Raw genomic sequence first — 22074 nt, forward strand, 5'->3', positions numbered from 1 at the left:
TTCGAGACAGCGCAGCAGTGTGACTAACACCCGACTCTGTCAGTTACTTCTCACTGAAAGCTACACTGGCAAAGAAAATGCTAATGACAACCGAATATCAATTGCTTGTACTCAGAACCACTGTGGCGTAACATTTCGACCACTGAAGACTTAAGCTTGAGAACTATACACACATCAAAAAAGTTTTGCATCACCCCGGTTCCAAGAACTCCTGAAGATAGACGTTTACTGTGGATATTGTGTCACAGACAAAGTCTCTTTGTCCAGAGATGTCATTAAACCTGCCCAAGGATATAGATAACCATCCATGAGCAGCGCCTATTAGACGGAGGGGGTCCGACAGCCAGTCAGTTCCAGTCATTCCACCAGGAAGGAGGTACACGGCTCGTGTTGTCTGTAGTTCAACCATGTCAAGACGGTCAATAACGCGGTTCGATCGCGTCCGCATTGTTACATTGTGCCAGGAAGGGCTCTCAACAAGAGAAGTGTCCAGGCGTCTCGGAGTGAACCAAAGCGATGTTGTTCGGACATGGAGCAGATACAGAGAGACAGGAACTGTCGATGATATGCCTCGCTCGGGCCGTCCAAGGGCTGCTACTGCAGTGGATGACCGCTACCTACGGATTATGGTTCGGAGGAAACCTGACAGGAACGCTGACACCATGCAGCGCGATACAAATGGGCTCAACAACATGCCAAATGGACCGCTCAGGATTGGCATCACGTTTTCTTCACAGATGAGTGTCGCATTTGCCTCCAACCAGACAATCGTTGGAGACGTGTTTGGAGTCAACTCAGTGAGGATGAGCGCCTTAGACACAATGTCCAGAAAGTGCAGCAAGATGGAGGTTCCCTGCAGTTTTGTGGTGACATTATGTGGAGCCGACGTACGCCACTGGTGGAAGGCGCCGTAACGGTTGTACGATACGTGAATGCCATCCTCCGTAACGATAGTGCAGCCATATCGGCAGGATATTGGCGAGGCATTCGTCTTCATGGACGAAAATTCTCGCCCCCATCGTGCATATCTTGTGAATGACTTCCTTCAGGATAACGACTAGTGTGGCCAGCATGTTCTTCAGACGTGAACCCCATCGAACGTGCCTGGGATAGATTGAAAAGGGTTGTTTAAGGATGACGTGTCCCACCAACCACTCTGAGGGATCTACGCCGAATAACCGTTGAGGAGTGGGACAATCTGGACCAATTGGTGCTTTGATGAAACTGTGGATAGTATGCCACGATGAATACAGGTATGCATCATTGCAAGAGGACGTGCTACTGGGTATTAGAGGTACCGGTGTTTACAACAATCTGGACCACCACTTCTGGAGGTCTCGCTGTATGGTGGTACAACATGCAATGTGTGGTTTTCATGAGCAATAAAAAGAGCGGAAATGAGGTTTATGTTGATCACTATTCCAACTTTCCGTACAGAGTGCGGAACCGAGGTGATGCAAAATTTTTTGATGTGTGTACAACGTAAAATCATGAAGTATGCTTGATTGTATGAAAAGAGAGCTCACATCACCTTCATTGAATACCAAAACTAAACTATACTGTGTTGATCATAAGAATAAACCTGACGTAAACATTACAAGGTGTATTCTTCGGAGCTTTCTTCAATCTCATTGGATTTCGTTGTTTCGTTTCATGTGGAGGAGAAGACAAGTTGTGTCCGGTATAGTCAAGTACGATGATAAGGATACGTTTCATGCTATGTTACGCGCACAGAGACTGAGCGACAATGTTGCACAACAGCTTTTTCAGCGCATTGAACTTGGGCAGCACAGGCCAGTCATCTGGTCCAACTAAGCAGCAGTGACGTAAGCAGTTGCAGTTAGGACGTAATAAAAGACGAACAGAGAAAAAATACAGCTTCGAATGTCATTTAACTTTTAAAAATAGTGAAATAATATTCGTCTGCACTAAGCACACTTCTTAGCTGACCAGACGGAAGGCATAAAATGCTCTCGGGCCCGCCTAACATAGTATCCTACACTGTAAAGCCAAAGAAACTGCTGAATATCGTGCAGAGTCCCCGTGAGCACGCAGAAGTACCGCAACTCGACGTGACGTGGACTCGACTGATGTCTGAAGTAGTGTTGGTGGGAACTGACACCATGAATCCTGCAGGGCTGTCCATAAATCCGTAAGAGTATGAGAGGTGCAGATCTCTTCTGAACAGCACGTTGCAGGGCATCCCATATATGCTCAATGATGTCCATCTCTGGGGAGTTTGGTGGCCAGCGGAAGTGTTTAAACTCAGAAGAGTGTTCCTGGAGCCACTCTGTAGCAATTCTGGACGTGTCGGGTGTCGCACTGTTCTACTGGAATTGCTCGAGTCCGTCGGAATGCACAACGGCCATGAATGGATGCAGGTGATTAGAAAGGATGCTTACATACGTGTCACCTGTCAGAGTCGTATCTAGAGGTATTAGAGATACCCATATCCCTCCAACCGCATACGCCCCACACCATTAGAAGGCCTCCACCATCTTGAATCCCCTGCTGACATGTTGGGTCCATGGATTCATGAGGTTGTCTCAACGCCCGTACATGTCCATCCATTCGATACTATTTGAAACGAGACTCGTCTGACCAGGGAACATGTTTCCAGTCATCAACAGTCCAATGTCGGACGCGTAAACGTTTGGTCGTGCAGTTATCAAGGATACAAGAGCGGGCCTTCGGTTCCGAAACCCCATATCGATGATGTTTCGTTGAATGGTTCGCACGTTGACACCTGTTGCTGGCTCAACATTGAAATCTGCAGCTATTGTAGGAAGGGCTGCATTTTTGTCACGTTGAACGATTCTTCTCAGTCGTCGTTGGTCCCGTTCTTGCAGGATCTTTCCCGGTTGCAGCGATGTCGGAGATTATATATTTTACCGGATTTCTGTTATTCACGGTACATTCATGAAATGGTCGTACGGGAAAATTCCCACATCATCGCCACCTCGGAGATGCTGTGCCCCAACGCTCGTGCGTCGACTATAACATCACTTTCAAACCCATGTAAATCTTGATAACCTGCCATTGTAGCAACAGTAACCGATCTAATAACTACGCCAGACGCTTGTTGTCTTATATACGCGTTGCTGATCGCAGTGCCGTATTCTGTCTGTTTACATACATCTGTATTTGAAGACGCATGTCTATCCCAGTTTCTTTGGCTCTTCAGTGTAATTACAAACAAGAGTGATGAAAATTCCAAACTTAAACACTGGCTAATTTTTCTGAGCGAGCTGTGTGTGATGCAAAAGCATACTACAGTGATTGCACCTATTGTTGAATATTGAAGCCACTGAATGTGTTAATGACAGTGAGTCGTCTCGTAACCTCCTTCCTTATCCAAATGCGAGAAATGCATTTCAGTTCTGGAATTGTCATCCGCTTCGTTGATAACGAGTCTGTCAGCAACGCAATCCACGAAGCCACCCATGCGCCTCATTCTCTCCTTTTTCTTTTATGACTCGCCGTTCTACATCCCGCCAGCATTCGGCAGTGACATGTGCAAAGGCTGCGTGCGTTAGTTCTAGTACGTCTGACAGATTAACAGTCTTATTCTTACTCGCGACAAACCCCTAAACTTGGCTCCAGATTAGTTCTGTTACGTTCACATTGTAATGGTACATTGGCAAATGTAAAAGTGCAGCATTTGCATGGTGCGGTCGATGCTGTGAAAATGATTGTTTGTGATGTTTCCTCGACGCTTGTGATGTTTCTACGACACTTGTCACTGTGGTCCGTGTGGGACTATGGACATAGTCCAAATAAAGAATATTTATTTTCCATTTTTTTCCTAAAAATTAATTTGTTATGTTTTCTTAATTTAAGCAACCTTTATTAACAATCGTTCATAAAATGTCGATAGATAAGAATTTGTTTTTGAAATGAAAACAGGAATTTGGCGTGCAGTATGTAATTAGAAACAAGAAGACCTGCGTCAGTCATAAAAAAAGACAATGAGTTTTACAATTACGAGGTCTAGATATTTCAAATTGAACGAAAAAAAATTAACAAGGCCAGTCTTGAACGAGCGACCTATGAACTGCACTAGATTATTTCTCTTCTACGCGACCTATTCCGCTATATATCAAATATGTATTTGCGTCTCAACCATATCAAATATAGTCCATCGGAAAACTTCAGAGCAGATTATTTTTCAGTACATTTATGAAAAACAGTATGAATAACCTATTTCTCGGCACTTTTTACATGTGCTCCACACGCATGTTTCACTATGGAGCAAAAAGCAAACTCAGCCATATTCATACTGAGTGTTAACAACGCGACAATCAGAGCGCAACAGGTCAGAGACTGAGATTGTACACGATTCTTGAAATAAAAACTATACAGCTAAAGCGTGATTAAGAAATGTGTTGAAGGCTGTCAATCCATTAGAATATCTTAACGTTTCATATAACTTTACATAGTAATAAGATATCTTATCATCACCATAGTATTTTCAAATGGTTCGAATGGTTCTGAGCACTATGAGACTTAAACTTCTGAGGTCATCAGTCCCCTAGAACTTAGAACTACTTAAACCTAACTAACTTAAGGGCATCACACACATCCATGCCAGAGGCAGGATTCGAACCTGCGACCGTACCAGTCGCGCGGTTCCAGACTGTAGCGCCTAGAACCGCTCGGCCACTCCGGCCGTCATAGTATTTTCTGTGATGAACTTATGGTGGCATCTGTTTCATACTCATCTAACCCCCGATTCCACAACACCATTTTGTACATGCGATTGCGTATGGTTGAGTAATTTGTAATATGTTTATCGTGTTTGCAGTTTTATCATTAAAGCATTTTCACACTCCCGTTTCATCCTTTAGCGTATGGCTTATATTATATTACATGTTTTATAGAGATGTAAACAGTTAAACTGATACAAGGCAAAATGACATTAATCAGTACAAGCAGATAATCTGTATACGAGTGTGCATAGATAATCACGAAAGCTGGAGAACCAGTAGTAGATAAAAGAAGTTGAGATATCCATTTTCCATCAAAACTGGATATCCAAAGACTCCAGTCAGTAAACTGCTGCAGGTGTTGCGTCTATGAAGTCTTTCTAGGTGCTCATGAATTTTCTTTTTGGGCAGTTGTGCAAAATGTGCTCCAGTGTTTGTTCCGCAGTCGCGTAGGTCATCATCAGTAATTCCCGATTTGGGTAGCGTCGCCAGTTATGATACGATTGACGGAGCTCTGTTTTTTTCTTGGTTGCTTAGTTCCCGGGAGATGGATGATGGGATCTATATTATCTAACTTCCTATGACCATGGAAAAGCTTTCACCGATTTTAGATTATAGCTTTCTTGGGTGAGTTGACCAGTGTTTACCCAGACTGGTTTTCCAGATTTTAATCGGGTGCGTAGTTAGTTGTTGAATGTTTCATGGATTGGTAAGTCACTGGATCTTTTGAGTTTCACCCATTTACGTGTTACTCCCTGTTGTCGTTGGAGATTTGGAGGGTCCATATTGACGAGTTCCGACAGCAATGGCGCAGGTGTGGATTTAAGAATTCCTGTCATTATCCCAATCGCCCCGATTAGATGGATATCTATTTTTTGACATGGCTACTTCTACTCCAAACAGGAGAAAAATATTCGGCGATAGTATACACAAGTTCTTGTGCTGTAGTCCGTAAGGTGTTTGTATTAGATCTATAGCTAGCACCAGCCAGTTTCCTTAATATGTTATTTCTCCATTTTAGCGTCTGTCTTTTTAGTTTCCTAAATGTCAGGGATCTGTCGAGAGACACACTCAAATGTATGAAGGTCGTGAATGTTGTAATTTTTTGCTGCGGAAGATTACACTCAATTCTCTGCTTGCCATCTGCTGGTTAGGTGGCATGAGCAGACTTCCGTTTTATGAGCGTTTGCACAAAGTCTCGACATTTTTTAGTACTGGACGAGTTTTCCTAGATTGTTCGTAAGTGTTTGTTCACTTTCTTCGGATATGTTGGCTTGAGTAGCTATCGCTAGGTCGTCGGTGTAGCTAAACTTTATAGAATAGTAGTAACTATGTCGCTGGTGAACGAGCTCTATAGAGGACTATTCTTAATGATATAGGATTTACTTGTAGTTTTTTTAATGTTAATTCCCGTCTTCCAAGATACAACAGCTGTGTCCACAGGGTTGCAGGCATACGTTCCTGGTTTCACGAACACTCAGGCATATTGTCGCATGTCGACTGCTATCTTGAATGACCCGCTCCTAATCCCATATAAAATTTTTGAGATTATTTGCACCGGCGGGTGAAACGTTCCATCAACATCCCCGCAGTTTAGCAACCCTATGAATTTATTCGTCACTGACTGGCTTCATAGGGATACGACATACCTGAAGAAACTTGCGAAATCTCCCACTACCTGAAATCGAGGTCATTATCAAGGTTTATCTGTCTGAGTTTCTAATATCACCAGAGTGTACTCTTAAATTACTAATAAATCACTATACGCACAGTGGGTCAGAATCCTGAAAACCTGGCCAAAATTACAAAATCTGCTCCAATATACCGAAAAATGGATATAATAGCGATTTGGACCCTTCTGATAATGATTTTTATAGCAAAAGTGAAAAATTCAAGTGGCGGATTCACTATGGTGAAAACAATCTGGAAAAAAATAATGAAGTGGACAAAAAATGTTTTCGGTGAACATGTATAATTTTAATGGTGAACTTTATTATAAAACTGCCTTTATTACTGTAGCAAATATTAGAAGTTTTGTATATCTTCTTAATTTTCTTCCTGTTGTTCTTTTTCATCTTCTTCCTCATTGACATCTGTATCCTCTTCATCATTCTCACCCTTAATTCCCAGTAATTCTCTGCAGCAGGTATCAAGGGAGCAACAACTTACGACGGCAAATTTTTTGCTTCCCTGGGAGATGGTTTACGCAAAGAAGAAATACAGGGCTCAGTTGTTGCCAGAAGTCTCCGGAGCTTATCCTCCATATCTTTCACGTGAGAAGACTTTCAGGCAAATCTTAGGCGATATTGGCTTATTAGCTGGTTTCTCGATTCCTGCGCATCTTCTGACACACGTCCAATTGGAAAATTGTTGAAGCAATTATGGGGTCCATGTATCAACGCTCTATGGACTCTTGTTGTACTCTTTGACGCAATGCCTGGCTGTTGCAGTGGCATTTCCAAACTCAGTGTAAATAACGTAATTTTGCAACTGTCGCTTAATAAATGTTTCAAAGCCGCAGTTGCGGCTAGTAGATGAATCTTAAGGCTGATTCGCAAATATAAATGTCGTGGAATCCAAATGTATCTCTCTGTTTTCCCTCGCGTCTTACAATTATTTGCTTGCATTCCGTTAAGAAGTTAATTAACTAGCATCAATTGTTAATTAATGATTAAATAATAAGATAAATGGTCCTTATGAAGTGCATACATTCAATATAAAAAAAATTCGGCCTGATTTCGCTGAACTTTTCCAGCTCGGCTAGCTTGGCTGGCCGCTTTTAAGACCGGGATTCAATAGTCCTAATTTTACTCTAGCCAGCCTACTAAACAAAACTTCTGAACAACGAAATATTTTAAATTTATGTCCACTCTTTCGGGATTCTGGGCCATTGTCGGCTGCGGGGCGCAAGTTGACTAAATATGCTTACTCTAGGTCGGAGCGTGTGAGTATGTTACATAGTCCACAGATCACAGGAACGATTTTTTTTATCGAACTGATGTTTACAAGATATGTTTGAACATACTAGTTTTCAGTCCCATTCATCCAGACACCTTACAAAACTAATGCGTTTTTCTTTTTCATCTATGTTCTACAGGCTATCGGTTTGAAAATAAAATTTCGTCTATATCCAGAAGAAATAATTTTAGTTAGATTTAAACTTGCTTTTCTACATGTCAGACTTTTTTGTTAGTGGGTAAATGATGAAAAATTTTATTGATGCATGCTGAACCTCTTTGTGAGCCACTGGCAGTAATAAATGTCATTTTTTGTTCTAGTGTTGTAGGTATGGAAGTTGCTATTGTTCTCAAACTGTGATAGATTATTTGTGACGCATTTCATTAGCGAAAACATACATATTGTGAAATTGTAGTTAACTTGCCTACCTTCTTCAACAGGCGCCTTCAAGTTCACAGCAGGTGAACATAATATATTACTATTCTTATTCGCCTTTGTGCAATCAATACATTCTTTCTGAGTGAAGAATTACACCAGGTAATTATAGCGTAAGGCATTACTGAGTTTGATGCAAAATATGTTTGAAAGTTGGTTCGTTTGTTGGAAAGACTAACGATAAAGTACGGAGCGAAACTAGAACAGGTTAGTGATATTTTTCTGTCGGTTCAAATTTACATCAATATGTACAGCCAAATCATTTGGGGCGTTCTACGGTGTTTACCGACTGCTATTCATGTTGCTACATCAATTGTTTGTATGAGTGCTTGTACAGAAGTGGCGACACACCGTCTTTTGCGATACTAATAAGAGTTTTATTTATATCACAAGCATTACGTTTTATTTCAAAACATCTTCAGTGGTCACCGTAAAACTCTGTTTTTTCTTGCAAATCTGTTTGCCAAGATAGGAAATAGTTATCATGTTTCAAATTGCTACCATCAAACACTATTAAATTACAGTTATTACGCATCACTAACGTTCTCTTACACGTTAGGAATGACGTAGGAAACTCTATAAATTAGTAGTAACAGTAATTTAGTGGTGTTAATGGTAGTAATCTAAAATGTGAGAACTGTTCACGATATTGGCAAACAGTTCTGTAAGAAAAACCATACTGTTACAGTGACCACTGAAGAGGTTTTAAAATAAAGCGAAACGCTTATGGTCTAAATAAGACTCTTACTACAGTCACAACAGACAGAATGTAACCTACACTCCTGGAAATTGAAATAAGAACACCGTGAATTCATCGTCCCAGGAAGGGGAAACTTTATTGACACATTCCTGGGGTCAGATACATCACATGATCACACTGACAGAACCACAGGCACATAGACACAGGCAACAGAGCATGCACAATGTCGGCACTAGTACAGTGGATATCCACCTTTCGCAGCAATGCAGGCTGCTATTCTCCCATGGAGACGATCGTAGAGATGCTGGATGTAGTCCTGTGGAACGGCTTGCCATGCCATTTCCACCTGGCGCCTCAGTTGGACCAGCGTTCGTGCTGGACGTGCAGACCGCGTGAGACGACGCTTCATCCAGTCCCAAACATGCTCAATGGGGGACAGATCCGGAGATCTTGCTGGCCAGGGTAGTTGACGTACACTTTCTAGAGCACGTTGGGTGGCACGGGATACATGCGGACGTGTATTGTCCTGTTGGAACAGCAAGTTCCCTTGCCGGTCTAGGAATGGTAGAACGATGGGTTCGATGACGGTTTGGATGTACCGTGCACTATTCAGTGTCCCCTCGACGATTACCAGTGGTGTACGGCCAGTGTAGGAGATCGCTCCCCACACCATGATGCCGGGTGTTGGCCCTGTGTGCCTCGGTCGTATGCAGTCCTGATTGTGGCGCTCACCTGCACGGCGCCAAACACGCATACGACCATCATTGGCGCCAGGCAGAAGCGACTCTCATCGCTGAAGACGACACGTCTCCATTCGTCCCTCCATTCACGCCTGTCGCGACACCACTGGAGGCAGGCTGCACGATGTTGGGGCGTGAGCGGAAGACGGCCTAACGGTGTGCGGGACCGTAGCCCAGCTTCATGGAGACGGTCGCGAATGGTCCTCGCCGATACCCCAGGAGCAACAGTGTCCCTAATTTGCTGAGAAGTGGCGGTGCGGTCCCCTACGGCACTGCGTAGGATCCTACGGTCTTGGCGTGCATCCGTGCGTCGCTGCGGTCCGGTCCCAGGTCGACGGGCACGTGCACCTTCCGCCGACCACTGGCGACAACATCGATGTACTGTGGAGACCTCACGCCCCACGTGTTGAGCAATTCGGCGGTACGTCCACCCGGCCTCCCGCATGCCCACTATACGCCCTCGCTCAAAGTCCGTCAACTGCACATACGGTTCACGTCCACGCTGTCGCGGCATGCTACCAGTGTTAAAGACTGCGATGGAGCTCCGTATGCCACGGCAAACTGGCTGACACTGACGGCGGCGGTGCACAAATGCTGCGCAGCTAGCGCCATTCGACGGCCAACACCGCGGTTCCTGGTGTGTCCGCTGTGCCGTGCGTGTGATCATTGCTTGTACAGCCCTCTCGCAGTGTCCGGAGCAAGTATGGTGGGTCTGACACACCGGTGTCAATGTGTTCTTTTTTCCATTTCCAGGAGTGTATATTACTGGAGTATACCGTGTTTTCTCAAAATCAAGGAAGAGTTCGTTTTCAGAGCGCCACATCATAATGCTTTAACAAACATCATTAGCAATTTGTTCTGTTGCTTTCTCTGTAATGTTATTAATTATAATAACAGAATCGTTTGCAAAAATTAAATTCTGGTTGATGAATGTTAAATGGGAGGTACTTCACATGCGGAGGGTGTTTAACTCGAGACGCATCGTACGACAAAAATGTTCCAGGTGAAAAGTTAAATGGGATATCTCCTCATACCTCCAGCGTAGGCGGGTCAATTTCGTATTTCCAAATTAGAAACGCCGGTTTTTATTCCATATTCCGATTCTACGTCAAAAAGTGACGAATGGATTATTGAAACCATTGTTTCCCATTCGAGGCAGATGGCGCTGTAATCGACAAATGTCAAGTATGCCTGGTTTGCAATTAAGAACTGAGGCATTTGATTCTACATTTCAGTTGTGATGTAAACGTAAACTTTTATGTTCTAACGTTTGATATCGATTTTCTAAAAATTGAGTGTTCAAAATGTGATTGTACACTACAAATAATATGACTAGACATTGACATTTCTGGCAAATAAGGTACTTGTGCGTAACGTAGTTTTCTGTTCCCACAAGGTTGATTGTGGTGAGTCCCCAAACCTCTACATCTACATCTACATCCATACTCCGCAAGCCACCTGATGGTGTGTGGCAGAGGGTACTTGGAGTACCTCTATCGGTTCTCCCTTCTATTCCAGTCTCGTGTTGTTCGTAGAAAGAAAGATTGTCGGTATGCCTCTGTGTGGGCTCTAATCTCTCTGATTTTATCCTCATGGTCTCTTCGCGAGATATACGTAGGAGGGAACAATATACTGCTTGACTCCTCGGTAAAGCCCGTACCGAGCTACTGAGCGTCTCTCTTGCAGAGTCTTCCACTGAAGTTTATCTATCATCTCCGTAACACTTTCGCGATTACTAAATGATCCTGTAACGAAGCGCGCTGCTCTCCGTTGGATCTTCTCTATCACTTCTATCAACCCTATCTGGTACGGAACCCACACTGGTGAGCAATATTCAAGCAGTGGGCGAACAAGTGTACTGTGACTTACTTCCTTTGTTTTCGGACTGCATTTCCTTAGGATTCTTCCAATGAATCTCAGTCTGGCATCTGCTTTACCGACGATCAACTTTATATGATCATTCCACTTTTAAATCACTCCAAATGCGGCATCCCAGATAATTTATGGAATTAACTGCTTCCAGTTGTTGACCTGCTACTTTGTAGCTAAATGATAAATGATAAACCAACGGAAAGCTTGATCTTAGTGGCCGTCCTCGAACCCCGCCGTCAGAGTGACTGATTTCGATGCGTGCTGACAGGCAACCGCCTTAACTCTTGCGGCTACTGGCGGAATACTAACAACAACCATTGTAGTCTCAACAAGGTATAAGGTCCATGAAGTTATAGTGACAGGAGCACCTTCCCGATGGTGAAGGGCAAAAGGACTCATCGATATCTAACATCCAGATGGGAAGAGAAAAATGTGACATCCACGTCGCTGTTCCTGGATCATGCTAAAAGTAGTTTCTGACCACACATTGAAACTTTACGTAAGTATCAACCGGTAGCACACGAAGGGTTACTTGTATATCGTACATGAAATGTTGAATGAGATGCGTAGGTTCTTTACTGCAAAAACGGGCACACTTGATATTTGTCGATTGCACCGCCATCTCCAACGATTGGAAAACAATGGTTTTAGTAAAAAGTACGAATTTTTTGCCGTATAATCAGAATCTATATCTGTAAGTAAAAGGTTTGTGTGTGTACGTACTGACAGACTTTTCTCGATGACGACGCACAGCCACCGCGAAATATGCGAAATACGGAGCAACAAATATCCTTATCAATAGCTATATACTGCGTAACTTAGGGGAACTTTAAAGTACATGTGAAAATGCGTTCCTTGTTTCATTCGTCCGACATAATACGATGCTAGAGCGATTTCGACATTCAGCCTTTAATAACCACATGTAACATCAAATAGATCAGTTTGTAATCTCTCAGAGCGTTTTCGACAATCACACTTTACCGACGATCAACAGAAACACAAATAATAGTCCAGATAAACTCAAAGATAAAACTACTCGTAACTAATAAATGGAATCAAAAATAAAAATACTCGTAAGTAACTAATGAATAATTCAACGGTACACTACAGTGATTTCGGATGAACATTTCCAGCTTCATTTAAGTACTATTATGTTAACATAATATTACTAGCCTAGCATTGTCCACTTGATGTTACCCAAGGTTAAACATATCTGCGTTAGGTAATGTTAACGACTGTATCGACGGAATAGGGAAAGAATTGTGTAAGCAAATATACTCACTAATACGGTAAAATTAAAAAGTCATAGAGAATATAGCTTTCTCTAAGAGAACTAAGTGTTCCACTTCGCGTATTGTGTTGGAGTATCTGCCCACCACATTCATCCACTTCCATCCAGCACAGTATGCATGAAACACGTTGAGGACTCTATAACCATTATACCATAATCTGATACACACTGTCACGACACTATCTGATGCAAAAGTTGTTACCGTTTGACAGCTGGAGCGACACTGGCGTTCCAATCGGTGAGAAAACACACAGTCACATGTGTAGTAAGGATAAAGTTTGTTTTTAATTACTGTCTGCCTAATTAACTATACAGTTGTTATATTTTTGCATTCTATGCGTTAGGAAGTTACCAAGAGGTGCGAATTATCGTGAAATACAGGTAAAACAGCCGAATCTCACTCATTTGGTGGCATAAGCCACAACTCTTTCGCCGGCCGATGTGGCCGAGCGGTTCTAGGCGCTTCAGTCTGGAACCGCGCGACCGCTACGGTCGCAGATTCGAATCCTGCCTCGGGTATGGATTTGTGTGATGTCCTTAGGTTAGTTAGGTTTAAGTAGTTCTAAGTTCTAGGGGACTGATGACCTCAGATGTTAAGTCCCATAGTGCTCAGAGCCATCTGAACCATTTGAACAACTCATTCATGATGAAATACTTTCCAATATGTCTATATTTTCAGCTTATTCCGCTGAAAGCAAGGGAATATTTTGTATACACACATTTTATACATGAGAAACATACATTTCTGTTATTATCATAGGCACTTTCCTTGACCCTGCAAAACTTTTTTTTTTTTGAGTCCAATGATACGCTCTTTCTTTTAAACTTTACTCGAATTTGTAATACAAGAATAATATTGTAAATATAATTGGCTTTGCTTCAAGAGAGAATGTGTCAAAGATTCTTGTCGGTTGTGGCTCAGATTTAGCAAAAATTGTGGAACTAGTTTCATCTGTTTTGAGAAACTGTTTTAATGCGTTTGACGATTTATTATCACCCTGGATGGTCTTCTCTTGTGCTACAGTTGTGGTGACTTATTTGATACGTTAAATAATGTAGGTTTCCTACGTTCCACATTCATAGATTTGGCTAAGAGTGTAGCGAACGAAAAGCTGCTTTGTTGGGTAGATATAAGAGTCTTTCTGCAAAAGATCAAGTCTTCCAGCGTTTACAAGCGACTTTATGTTATTAAAGGAAAATGACATTATTCAGTTGATGTCTGTACGTTAGAAGAGAATCGTAAATAAACCATCCTGTAACGCACCGTTTTCTAGCTCGAAGGGTATTTAGGAAATTAAATAATTAAAAATGTGGTGCATTTTTTAATTGTTGTTGATTTTACGGCACTACAGGAACTCCCTATTCTAAAAACTATCATACAAATTAATATAAACGTTAACATTCGCACTCGATATCGTATTCAGAAGAGTCGCTTGCTGGTCATTTGGGGCGGTGCTATCGCTGAGCGTACGACACGGAGTTTCGCGACTATTATGTTAGACTGTGATTGCACTGCATTGTGAATGAAACAATAAAAACACTTTCTCGTATACTGTTAATTTCGTATGTCATATATTATTTACCTTTATATAGAGTATTTATTGATCCATATTTCGAGGATTTTTTCCCGCCACACCCACCCACTGCCAAACACGGCGACCAAAATACCTTAATGGCAGGATAAATGCATTAATAATATCCTTAATGAGACGTACATCTGTATGCATCTCATATCTACACTACTGGCCATTAAAATTGCTACACGAAGAAGAAATGCAGATGATAAACGGGTATTCATTGGACGAATATATTATACTAGAACTGACATGTGATTACACTTTCACGCAATTTGGGTGAATAGATCCTGAGAAATCAGTACCCAGAACAACCACCTCTGACCGTAATAGCGGCCTTGATATGCCTGGTCATTGAGTCATACAGAGCTTGGATGGCGTGTACAGGTACAGCTGCTCATGCAGCTTCAACACTATACCACAGTTCATCAAGAGTAGTGACTCGCGTATTGTGTCGAGCCAGTAGCTCGGCCACCATTGACCAGACGTTTTCAATTGGAGAGAGATCTGAAGAATGTGCTGGCCAGGGCAGCAGTCGAACATTTTCTGTATCCAGAAAGGCCCGTACAGGACCTGCAACATGCGGTCGTGCATTATCCTGCTGAAATGTAGGGTTTCGCAGGGATCGTATGACGGGTAGAGACACGGGTCGTAACACATCTGAAATGTAACGTCCACTGTTCAAAGTGTCGTCAATGCGAACAAGAGGTGACCGAGACGTGTAACCAATGGCACCCCTTACCATCACGCCGGGTGATACGCCAGTATGGCGATGACGAATACACGTTTCCAATGTGCGTTCACCGCGATGTTGCCAAACACAGATGCGACCATCATGATACTGTAAACAGAACCTGGATTCAACCAAAAAATGACGTTTATCCATTCGCGCACCCAGGTTCGTCGTTGAGTACACCATCGCAGGCGCTCGTGTCTGTTATTCAGCATCAAGGGTAACCGCAACCATGGTCTCCGAGCTGATAGTCCAGCTGCTGCAAACGTCGTCGAACTATTCGTGCAGATGGTTGTTGTCTTGCAGACGTCCGCAATAGTTGACTCAGGGAACGAGACGTGGCTGCACGATCCGTTACAGCCATGCGGATAAGATGCCTATCATCTCGACTGCTAGTAATACGAGGCCTTTGGGATCCAGCACGGCGTTCCGTATTACCCTCCTGAACCCATGGATTCCATATTCTGCTAACAGTCATTGGATTTCGACCAACACGAGCAGTAATGTCACGATACGAAAAACCGCAATCGCGATAGGCTACAATCCGACCTTTATCAAAGTCGGAAATGTGACGGTACGCATTTCTCCTCCTAACACGAGGTATCACAACAACGTTTCGCCAGGCAACGCCGGTGAACTGCTATTTGTGTATGAGAAATCGATTGGAAACTTTCCTCATGTCAACACGTTGTAGGTGTCGCCACCGGCGCCAACCTTGTGTGAATGCTCTGAAGAGCTAATCACTTGCATATCACAACATCTTCTTCCGGTCGGTTAAATTTCGCGTCTGTAGCACGTCACCTTCGTGGTGTAGCAATTTTAATGGCCAATAGTGTAGAATGGTACTCATGCCTTCTCCCGTGCCATATATGTGACCCAGGCAACGGCGGGTTTCTCCGCTAGCACGCAATATAATTAGAGGTCTCCATTGGAAAATATGAAGTTGGTACCATCCAAATTTTCATTTACAACTTTTTTTTTCATACGATGTGTTACTTACGAGATATTTAGTTGCCTCAAGTTAAAATAAACGCCCTCTAGAAAGAATTGCAGCGGGCCCAAAGCTGACCCGTGTGGGACTCTCTCGGAATGCGGTGCTGCAGAAAGCACCACGGTCCACGGAGAAGTGCACGCCAGACCAGGTCCCGGCGCCACGGAGTGCGCCAGACCGGCAGCGCGTGGGCCGGCCGTCCTACCCCACGGCTCGCCACAGCGCTTATTAGGCGCGCACACAATGGCGGCGCGCGGCCCCGCCCTACACTCAGCAGTCCGCGGTCAACGCCTCGGCCCAGCAGGGCCGGCCGCGCCCTGCGCGCAGCTGCGGGGCCGCTGCCGTCAGGGCACACACCTCCTCTGGCCGGCCCACGCTCCACTCTGCTCTTTCCTTGTGGTTCCACCGGAACTTATCCCCCTGGTGGACCTCCATTTATTCAGCAATCAATGTACGCGGTCGACAACCTAGTAGTAAATATTATTTTATCCGTAGTGGATAAAAGGATTGTTGATGAGTACAACGGTAAAGAAATTCACTGACAGAAAAAATCGCAACACCGAATAATAATTAATGTGGAGTGATGAAATTTCGGGAATACATATGTCTAGGTAGCTTACACTGAAGAGCAAAAGAAACTGGTACACTTGCCTAATATCGTGTAGGGCCCCCTCGAGAACGCAGAAGTGCCGCAGCACGACGTGGAATGGACTCGACTAATGTCTGAAGTAGTGCTGGTTGGAACTGACACCATCAATCCTGCAGGGCTGTCCATAAATCCGTAAGAGTACGAGGGGATGGAGATCTCTTCTGAACAGCATGTTGTAAGGCATCCCAGATATGCTCAATACTGTTCATCCCTGGGGAATTTGGTGGGCAGTGGACGCGTGGGTTGTCGTATTGACCTGCTGGAATATCTCGAGTCCGTCGAAATGCACAATGGACATGAATGGATACAGGTGATCAGACAGGATGCTTACATACGTTTCACCTGTACAGCCGTCCCATATCATTCCAACTGTACACGCCCAACGCCACTACAAGAACTCCAACTGGAACAGTCCGCTGCTGACATGAAAGGTCCACGGATTCACAAAGTTTTCACCATACCCATACAGGTCCATCCGGTCAATACAATTTGAAACGAGACTCGTCCGGCCCTGTAACATGATTCCAGTCATCAACAGTGCAATGTCGTTATTGACAGATACAGGCGAGGCGAAAGCTTTGTGTCGTGCAGACATCATGGGTACATGACTGGGTCTTCGGCACAGGAAGCCTATATCGATGATGTTTCGTTGAATGGTTCGCACGCTGACACTTGTTGATGGCCCAGCATTGAAATCTGCAGCAGTTTGCGGAAGGGTGGCACTTCTGTCACGTTGGACGATTCCCTTCGTTCATCGTTGGTCCCGTTCTTGCAGGATCTTTTTCCGGCCGCAGCGATGTCGGAGATTTGATGTTTTACCGGATTTCTGATATTCACGCTACACTCGTCAAACTTTCGGACGGGAAAATCCACGTTTCATCGCTATCACGGAGATGCTGTGTCCCATCGCTCGTGGGCGACTATAACAACACGTTCGAACACTTAACTCGATAACTTGCCATTGTAGCAGCAGTAACCGACCTAACAACTGCGCGCAGACACTTGTTATTTTATGTAGGAGTTGACGACCGCCGTATTTTGCCTGTTTATATATACCCTCAGACTTCAAGAAGAATATAATAATTCCAATCCCAAAGAAAGCAGGTGTTGACAGATGTGAAAATTACCGAACTATCAGCTTAATAAGTCACAGCTGCAAAATACTAACACGAATTCTTTACAGACGAATGGAAAAACTAGTAGAAGCCAACCTCGGGGAAGATCAGTTTGGATTCCGTAGAAACACTGGAACACGTGAGGCAATACTGACCTTACGACTTATCTTAGAAGAAAGATTAAGGAAAGGCAAACCTACGTTTCTAGCATTTGTAGACTTAGAGAAAGCTTTTGACAATGTTGACTGGAATACTCTCTTTCAAATTCTAAAGGTGGCAGGGGTAAAATACAGGGAGCGAAAGGCTATTTACAATTTGTACAGAAACCAGATGGCAGTTATAAGAGTCGAGGGACATGAAAGGGAAGCAGTGGTTGGGAAGGGAGTAAGACAGGGTTGTAGCCTCTCCCCGATGTTGTTCAATCTGTATATTGAGCAAGCAGTAAAGGAAACAAAAGAAAAATTCGGAGTAGGTATTAAAATTCATGGAGAAGAAATAAAAACTTTGAGGTTCGCCGATGACATTGTAATTCTGTCAGAGACAGCAAAGGACTTGGATGAACAGTTGAATGGAATGGACAGTGTCTTGAAAGGAGGATATAAGATGAACATCAACAAAAGCAAAACAAGAATAATGGAATGTAGTCTAATTAAGTCGGGTGATGCTGAGGGAATTAGATTGGGAAATGAGACACTTAAAGTAGTAAAGGAGTTTTGCTATTTGGGGAGCAAAATAACTGATGATGGTAGAAGTAGAGAGGATATAAAATGTAGGCTGGCAATGGCAAGGAAAGCGTTTCTAAAGAAGAGAAATTTGTTAACATCCAGTATTGATTTAAGTGTCAGGAAGTCATTTCTGAAAGTATTCGTATGGAGTGTAGCCATGTATGGAAGTGAAACATGGACGATAAATAGTTTGGACAAGAAGAGAATAGAAGCTTTCGAAATGTGGTGCTACAGAAGAATGCTGAAGATTAGATGGATAGATCACATAACTAATGAGGAAGTATTGAATAGGATTGGGGAGAAGAGAAGTTTGTGGCACAACTTGACCAGAAGAAGGGATCGGTTGGTAGGACATGTTCTGAGGCATCAAGGGATCACCAATTTAGTATTGGAGGGCAGCGTGGAGGGTAAAAATCGTAGAGGGAGACCAAGAGATGAATACACTAAACAGATTCAGAAGAATGTAGGTTGCAGTAGGTACTGGGAGATGAAAAAGCTTGCACAGGATAGAGTAGCATGGAGAGCTGCATCAAACCAGTCTCAGGACTGAAGACTACAACAACAACAACAAACATATATCTATCTCTTTATTTGAACTCGCATGCCTATGCCAGTTTCTTTGGCCCTTGAATGTATTTAAATGATTAACATCGTAGCATCAAAGGTTAATATAAGTGCGAGATGAGCCACTGCAAATGTGCTGGTACATTAATAACCGGTGTAACCGCCAGAATATTGAATGCGAGCAGGTAATCGTGCATGCATTGTGCTGTGTTGTACAGGTGCCGGACATCAGTTTATGGGATGGGATCCACGCCTGTTGCACTTGGACGGTCAATATAGGAACGGCTCATGCTGTTTGTGGATGACGCTGGAGTTGTTGTCCGATGGTGTCCTATATGTGCTGGAGACACGGCTGGTGATTGAGCAGGTTAAGGTAATATGTCAACACTGTACAGCATTTTGGATTATAAAAACGATATGTGGGCGAGCGTTATGCTGTTGCAAAAGACCTCCTGGAATGCTGTCCATGAATGGCAGCACGTCGTATCACCAGACTGACGAACAATTTCGCAGTTAGGGGACAAGGGATAACCACGAATGTGTTCCTGCTGTTTATATCAGAAAAGGAACACAGTTCAAATCAAGACATGACCTCAGTATCGTAAGTGAAGACAAACACTTCGAAATATCAGCTATTGAATTAACAGGGCTTGATATCACCAAGAAATTAATCATTTTGTGTGTGGTAGTGTGGACACTTTTTTCAGTAAGTTAACAGAAGTTCTAGATAAAGTCTCAAGTACAAAGGTAAACATTTTTCTGTGTGGGGACATTGACATCAACACTAACATCATAAATGAATCCAGTAGCACCTTCAGAAACATCCTTCAGAGTTTTGGCATGTCCCTATTGGTCAATAGTGCAACAAGGGTTACCACAACGACTTCATCAGTAATTGACCATTTGGCCACAATATGGACAGGGAAAAATGTGATGTAGCTGCAAAAGATCTCGGACTATCAGACCATCTCTGTCAAAATAACAACAGTAGAGTCAGGTATCGAATCATTCCCTAAACTACAAGCCTACGAACGACATCTATCAGAAATCAAAATAAAAGATTTTTCAAAAGAACTAGAAAAAATAAAGCTGGGATGAAATGAATATGAAATTCTCTAAATTCCCCACATTGTTTAATTTGAACTTTGAAAGGCACTTCCAAAGGTATGTATGTCTGCATCAACATCTCACTAAAACAGATGGATAACAGCAGGTATTAAGAAGTCCTCCCAAACACATAAACACCTCAGTTCCATGAAAAAGATTCGCAATGATCCAGAATTCTTTAGTTTCTGTCATAGATACAAAAGGATCTATAGGAAGGTGCTGATTGCTGTAAATAAGTCATTTAATGACAAAATAACATATAATGCAGAGAATAAAAGCAAAGCAGTCTGGGATGTTATAAGAAAGGAAACGGGGAGAGGCAAACAAACGCAGAATAACATACTGCTAATGGAGGGGGATAAGGTAATAAATTATCCACAGCACTTTGCAAACTAAGTAAACGAGCATTTTTCAAGTATTGCAGCGAAGTTACAGTTAAAATTCCCCCAAGGAAATATAACATCTGCAAATAATGTTGCACTAAAATACAATGATGTTACTTTCAACCACAGAGAATAAAGTCAGTAAAACAATTCAAAAAATAAAAAATAAAAAGTCAGTAGGCTTAGATGAAGTACCAATGTGTGTACTGAAACAATGCATAGGGCTTATACAAAGCCTCTTAACAAATATAATAAATGAATCCTTCACATCAGGGACATTTCCAGAGCAGTTAAAACAGGCAAGAGTTGTACCTTTGCTAAAGAAAGGTAATGCGGAAGACATAGAAAATTACCGGCCCATTTCCCTGCTGTCAGCATTCTCAAAAATAATAGAAGCAATTATGAAAGACAGATTAATTAATTACCTGAATAAATACAATCTTTTAAGCGAATCACAGTTTGGTTTCCGAAGTGGCAAAAACACGAAGTCAGCCATAGTAGAATTCACAAAAGTTGTACTTGCTCTTGATAAAGAGTGTGTCACAGGCATATTTTTGGATCTTTCTAAGGCGTTTGATACAGTCGTCCACAAGATTCTATTAAATAAATTAGAAGCATTAGGAATAAGAGGAGTAGCTAATGACTAGTTTCGATCATACCTAAAAGATTGGGTACAAAGAGCAGAGATAATACATTCATCATACACACTACTACTAATTTATTCAATTTTCTTCATTATATTACGACGATTTTATTACATTTTATCATATTAAAAATGTAATCATTCTTTAAGTAACTGAGATGTAAAAAAATCAGACGAAAGAGAAGACCTGGAGGCCCTAGTCCTATCAGAGTAAATACGTGAAACAAAATATGACCGCATCTCTGTCATTAGCGGAAGATGTGGTACAGTTCGGAAATCTGTGAAGACGTTGTCTGCTTGTCCTCCGGGCCCTCCCCATAGACTCACTGACAGCCTGAGGTAGCAGGGCAAGCATCCGACGACAGAGCTAAGTAAATCATTACCGAATCATGAATTAACAGGCCGCAAGACGTGTTAACCATGTTACCATGCACATAAACGATCTGTCTGGTAGAGCGGGCACCCATCTCAGACTGTTTCCTTGTGACGTTATTACGAAAGTGAGTCTTGACGGAGATTCAGAATGACTTGAACAGAGTTCCTATTTGGAGTAATAAATAACACTATGCTCTAAATCTGCACAAATAGTTAGACCACAGATGATATAAGCCGTGCTTGACATTATACGGAAACCGACATCTCGATCAGCAGACTAATAGCAGCATCCATTTGCAGGCGACTCTTGAGGTACTGTTCCACTCATCTTTATCTTAATTGTAATATTTTCAGGACGGATTTCTTTGTTAGAATGGAGAAATCTTGTGCAGCATTTGGTTGCACCGAAATATACAGGGACTGGACAAAAATGTGGAAATATCGCGAAAAATGGGAGAGGAAATGAATATGTGGAAGAAAACTGATAAGCAGAAGGGACAGGATGATAGGACA

Source organism: Schistocerca serialis, chromosome 7 (assembly GCF_023864345.2).
Source record: "Schistocerca serialis cubense isolate TAMUIC-IGC-003099 chromosome 7, iqSchSeri2.2, whole genome shotgun sequence".
In the NCBI taxonomy this organism is placed as follows: domain Eukaryota; kingdom Metazoa; phylum Arthropoda; class Insecta; order Orthoptera; family Acrididae; genus Schistocerca; species Schistocerca serialis.